Source organism: Mus pahari, chromosome 18 (assembly GCF_900095145.1).
Source record: "Mus pahari chromosome 18, PAHARI_EIJ_v1.1, whole genome shotgun sequence".
Classification (NCBI taxonomy): domain Eukaryota; kingdom Metazoa; phylum Chordata; class Mammalia; order Rodentia; family Muridae; genus Mus; species Mus pahari.
The window spans coordinates 40960492-40966392 of record NC_034607.1 but is presented as its reverse complement, the minus strand read 5'-3'; the positions used below and the strand labels follow the sequence as shown (position 1 = coordinate 40966392).

At 44.9% G+C, this 5901-nt stretch overlaps 1 protein-coding gene across 1 annotated transcript in view; it reads right to left on the bottom strand.

The window, feature by feature from the left end:
- Nucleotides 1–5901, bottom strand: part of Ttc27 (tetratricopeptide repeat domain 27) — a 136542-nt gene that overhangs the window by 97479 nt on the left and 33162 nt on the right. The gene's annotated exons all lie outside the window — the stretch shown is intronic.

Here is a 5901-nt window from a genome sequence, read left to right as displayed (position 1 = left end):
GGCTCACAACCATCTGTAATGGGATCCGATTCTTTAGCAAAGTATTGATCACTATATTAAAATATATCAAATTCACCATGTACTTTGATCTACTTGGACAGTGGGAGATAGCTATATATAGTTTCTAATCATTTCTCCTCAGAAGCAGAGTTATATCTATCTCTTCTTTGCTTCTATTAGGACAACCTCTGACTTTTTTTCTCTCACTATGTACCCCTGACTGTCCTGGAAATCACAATGTAAACCAGGCTGCCCTTGAACTCACAGAGATCCTCCTGCCTCTGCTGGGATTAAGGGCATGTGAAACCATACATAGCCTAATCTTTGACATTTTTGCCCCTTTTCTACTGGGACAATTTTGACTTTTATTTGGAGTATTTATCCACTAATATATAATATAGTTATTTATATAAATATTTGTACTCAGAAAGCTAAAGTAAAAGCACTACTATAATATGGATTTGAGATCAACTGGATCGACATTTTAAAAAAATAAAACTCTATCTCAAGATGGGCCAGTGGCTTCTGTCTGGAATCTCAGCACACGAGAGGTAGAAGCAGGCAGATCAGGAATTCTAAGTCATCCTATGCTGAAGACAGTGAGTTTCGGGCCAGCAGTGGCCTTATTTGAAGCCTTATTTCAAAAGTCAAACAAAGACTCCATCTCAAAACTAAGAGGATGAGAGGGGAGGGCAGGGGAGTAGGTTATTATCAGAAAGAAAAAAATATAAAATATAATGTAAAACTCTCAGAGGACTTTTTCCTTCTTTCATGGAGACCCTGAAACCACAGGCAGACAGGCGGAAGGCAAGCTGCCAGTATCAATTCACACTTGAACAAAACTTTTGCCAATGAAAACTGAAACACCTGTATGAACTAAATTGTTCCTATTTTCAACAATAAAAGGAAATTAAAAACATTCCAAATGTCACTGGCTTGGCTCATCTGAAAGGAAATAACGCAGCTTCCACAGCTCATTTTAAATTATCGAGCCAACACAACATAAATAGTTTTCTAAAACGATATACGTTATTTTCACTATGACCCCCGAAATGTGTAGATAGGATTTCTCAAAAACAGCACTACACCATGACTGTCTTAAACTAGGAGAGCAATGGCTTCCAGGACAAGCTTCAAGGATGTACAAAAATGTCAAAAGGAAGCCTGTCAGCTTGCATGCTTACTAAAATATTTTATTAATAGTTTAATTTAAAAATTATCTCACATATATTTCCACATGCCACACCAACATGAAAACACTGGCAAAATTTCTCCACAAAAAGAGATCTTATCGTTATCTTGGGAAACATTAGATAGATCATTAAAAGTCAGTAAAATACAGAACCAACATAAGCCAACTATTTAGTTGAGAATCATCCATAAATATTGGTAGGCGTTTTTTTTTTTTTATTTTAGCTTTTAAAAAATTAGTTTTTAAAAAACTCCTCAGTTTCTAGAAACTAAAGAGTATCCCAGACTAAGGCGGCTAAGGCTGGGGGTTTGAGTGTGAAGCTAGCCTGGGACACATAAACTACCTTCTACCTCAAAAAGCAAAGTGCGTGCCTGTGTGTGTAGGTGTGTGTGTGTGTGTGTGTGTGTGTGTGTGTGTGTGTTTACCAAATGCCAAATACCCATGGTCACTTTCCCCCCAATAACTTCCAGTCTTTTATAAGATATTAAAATTTATATTGAAAAAATTATATTGGATAGCTCTTTCGTCAAAAAAGGAATCTCCTGCCCCAGAGTTTATAGTCTCAGTGGCAGGTCACCAGAGGACAGGAAGGGACATCAGCAGGACAGTGCTGCTCTGTCTTGCTTCTCTCCCTTCTCCATGTCCACAGGCAGTTCCAAACATGTCTGCTCTGATGCTGCTGCTCCTCACTGAGTGCTAAGGACCCAGCTTTTCCTCACTGTGGGGCACAGTTGAAAGCAAGCTTCCTGCTGAGGGGAAATGTGGCTCACCTTACTGTCGTGTAGTGCTGCTACCTAAGTTAGGGGAGCCACAACAGTGTGGCACAGAACGGAAGTCAGCCCAACGCCTGGGCTGTGCCACCTCCACCCATTCTCAGTCTAGATAACATTCTCAGTCCTTAGCAGCAAGCGGGACTGATGCACTGAAGCCTGCTCTAGACCAAAATGCAGGAGCTCACCCGTCCAAGCTAGGAAGTTGAAGAACTCCTGAAGGAAGATGACTGCACAGCTGGTGGCTATACAAACAAAAATGGCCCCAGCCAAGAGAGGCACAGAGACAAGGTAAGCTCTCAGAAGTGGGACAGGGCCTAAAAGTGCCCACCCATCTTGTCTCAGACACACCTGAAGTTACACAAAATACACTGTCCCTCAGATTCTGAGAGAGATGGCTCCAAGTGCCATAAGAAATACCAAAGAAGTCCCTCACATGAAGTGGTTGGTATCCTTGTTATTTAAGTCACCTCTTGTTACTATAAAGCCTAAAACCAAGTAACTGCTACAGAGCCTGGTATTACTCTGTGTTATTAGGGAACAATGACAAGAAGGGCTGTACATGCGCAAATCACATATGCTTTTTTCAATTTTTTTAAATATTCCTTGGTTGACTGAGTCCAGGTGCAAAGCTACTGATGTAAAAGGACAGCAATATAAATAAACTTCATCCTTAAGGTCAAAAGCCACACCCAAGTCACCATGTTACTGACTTTGGAATCAGACACAAAAAGAGGTAGACAAAGGCCAGATAGATGAAGGGAACAGTTGCTAGGGACAGAGTTGACTTTTCCTGGTGTACGTGCATGCTTCAGTTGAGACAAGACAAGGCGAAAAGACAGTGCAGAGCCCAGAGTCCTCAAGAAGTCCTAAGGCCCTCCCAGTCTCCATGTTCCCTGCAGGTCTTCTTAGGGGCCTGGGGGCTGGGGGTGGCTGTTTGGTTTGGATTTTCTCGGAGACAGGATTCATGTGTCCCTGGCTGGCCTCACTTACTGTGTAGTTGAGCGTGACCTTGAACTTCTGATCCTCATCACTCCATCTGCAGAGTTAGGGATCAGAAGCATGCACCACTCAGTTTATGCAGTACCAGGAATTGAGCTCAAGACTTGTACATACTAGTACAAGTACTAGTACTAGTACAGTACTTCTTAGAAATTAAACATTGACTCGAAATAACAAAAAAGTCTCCTTAGAAAAGTTAGCTCTGGCATTGAGTCTCTGTAGTCACAAAGCTTTCTCCCAAAGAGATAGATCAGTGCTGACGGGGAGGAGAGCCAGCGGAGAAGAGGGAGCAGAAAACGCGCCCGACAAACAGTTCCCGTGGGTGAAGTATGACTTTCACTGTAACGGGAGAGATGAGCTGCCCACACCAGATCCACCAGCTAAGAAGCTTGCAAGTACCTCATGCCACAGAGAGTGAGAACAGATAAAGACAACCTGAAGACTGGGGGAAAGCTTTTCCTCACTCACAACAACTGTGCTGTTAACAGACTGGTGTAGTATTTCACAGGAACTGGGGAGGACACACATATGTGTGTGAGACCAACGCAAATGATGGCTTTAGCACTGCTAACTCCACCATAAAGCCCAGTGAGAACATTCCCTGTCATCTGCCCCATCTGTGCTGACCTCTGTCGTCAGTGGAGACCCAAGCCTTCAAGTCACCTCCTGAGCCTCACATCCTGCCCCACTGCCCCACTTTAGAAGGATCTGTGTTCTCCATCACCTTCCCACTGAGGTACTCCAGACCACCCTGCTAAACAACACTCATCCTTAGCCCTCCTCAGCACCTCAATTAAACATCTATTTCTCTCTTTATCTATGTACTTTCATGTAAATTAATTGAAACTCTACAATAAAAGATACTGTTCAATATTGTATCCCCACTGAGGATCAGGACACCTGTGCATAGTAAATATGTCACAATTACTAGCTGAGTGAAAGGAAGGTATATGTTATTCTATGTGCATTGAAAACAATGTTGCCAGATTCTTTACAGCACATGCATTAATAAATAAGGCATTTCCATATAGTCAGTTAAAGCCCACAATATAATGGTAATGCTCACGGTGCTGAGGAATGAGAAGAGTGGGGACAAGCCAGACCACCGGAGAACTCCAGCAATAGCATCTAACCCAACCAAGAGAGTGGGACGAACAGTCTGCAAAGCTCCTACTGCAGAACAAACGAGCCAGCTCTCCTTTCTACCTGAGAAAAGTTCTTTCTTTTGTCTTATCTGGACAATGGCAAAGGAAGAAAGAAAGTGGAACTCAGTACTCCCAGTTATTAAGGATACCTTCGGCAGAATCACAAGGAATTTGATTTGTTCAAGAAAACATGTACCAAGCAAGGCGTGGCAGTACACATCTTTAATCCCAACACTCAGTAGGTGGTGGTAGGAGGATTTCTGAGTTCAAGGCCAGCCTGGTGTACGTAGGAAGCTACAGCACAGCCAGAGCTATCTAGAGAGACCCATTAAAAAAGGACAGAAGATGTGTAACCCTTTCCATTCACAAAGCCAAAGCACAGTGAGCCTCCCGTCTTCTCTGACACACTTCTCTCTTCTTGGATTCCACAGCTCCCAGCATCTATTCCCCTATCTTTCCATTTTGCTGCTCCTCTTCCCCAGCCTGGGTCCTGATCTGTCATCTTCCCTCTGTAGTCAACTGTAATGAGGTGACTATGCAAAATTCCCACAAACTGTGCTCCAGGTCCCTGTCAAATCCCACATGCACTTCTGTCTTCCTTCTGTCCTGGCTATTCTATGCAATGGAACACTGACAAGCGCCCCATGTTCCCAACACCGTCTCCTTCCCTGACCGCTATTCTCCTGCCCCTGCTCACAACTCTTTGTCAAGACATCCATGTACACATCAAAATTGACCCTCAATTTTATGCATAAGATTTATGAATTCTCAGACTCTCATTCAGTCAGTCAACAAACAGCTATTGAATACCCATTACATGCACAGAAATACAGTAGACCCTAGAGTCAAAAAAGAAAGGAAGGAGGAGTGGGGAGAAGAAGACGAAGAGAGAGAATCTGGGCACTGTCCTCAAACCTAAGCAAGCACAGAGAAAGCAGCCTTGCTTAAGGGAACAAGAAGAATGCGTGGGTTAAAACCTGGCAGGATCCGGGCACCTTCCCCGCCAGAGGAGAGGTGTCCGCCCAGGAGGGCTCTCACTGCCTGAGCTGGTAAGGGAGCCATCTTTATTCCGGGTCGCCCAGGCTCCAGTCTGCACTGGTGAGAGTGTGGACTGCAGAAGTTACACAGCTTCTTTCTGGGACAGACAGAAGCAACACAGCTTCTGGGACAGACCCTGTTTCGGGCTCCAGATATGTGGGTACCTTCCCTGCCAGAGGAAAGGTGGCCACCCGGGAAGGCTCTGTCCACCAGAGCAGGTGAAAGAGCCATATTGTGTCCAGGGACCCTCAGGTGAGGAGGGCTAAGGATGAGTGTTGTTTAGCAGGGTGGTCTGGGGTACCTCAGTGGGAAGGTGATATGGAACACAGATCCTTCTAAAGTGGGGCAGTGGGGCAGGACGTGAGGCTGAGGAGGTGACTTGGCTTGGGTCTCCACTGACGACAGAGGTCAGCACAGACGGGGCAGATGACAGGGAATGTTCTCACTGGGCTTTGTGGTGGGGTTAGCAGCACTAAAGCCATCATTTTGCATTGGCCTCACACACATATGTGTGCAGGTGAGTGTGCAAACTGCAGAGGGGACACATCTTCTGGGACAGTCCCCATTTCAGGCCTACATCTTCAGCCAGGAGGCAGGTCTGAACGTCAGACCTCTGTGCACCTTCCCTGCAAGAGGAGAGCTTGCCTGCGGAGAGTAATCTGACCACTGAGACTCAGGAGAGAGCTGGACTCCCAGGACTGCTGACAGAGGCTAACAGAATCACAGGAGGAACAAGCTCCAACCAGAGACAACT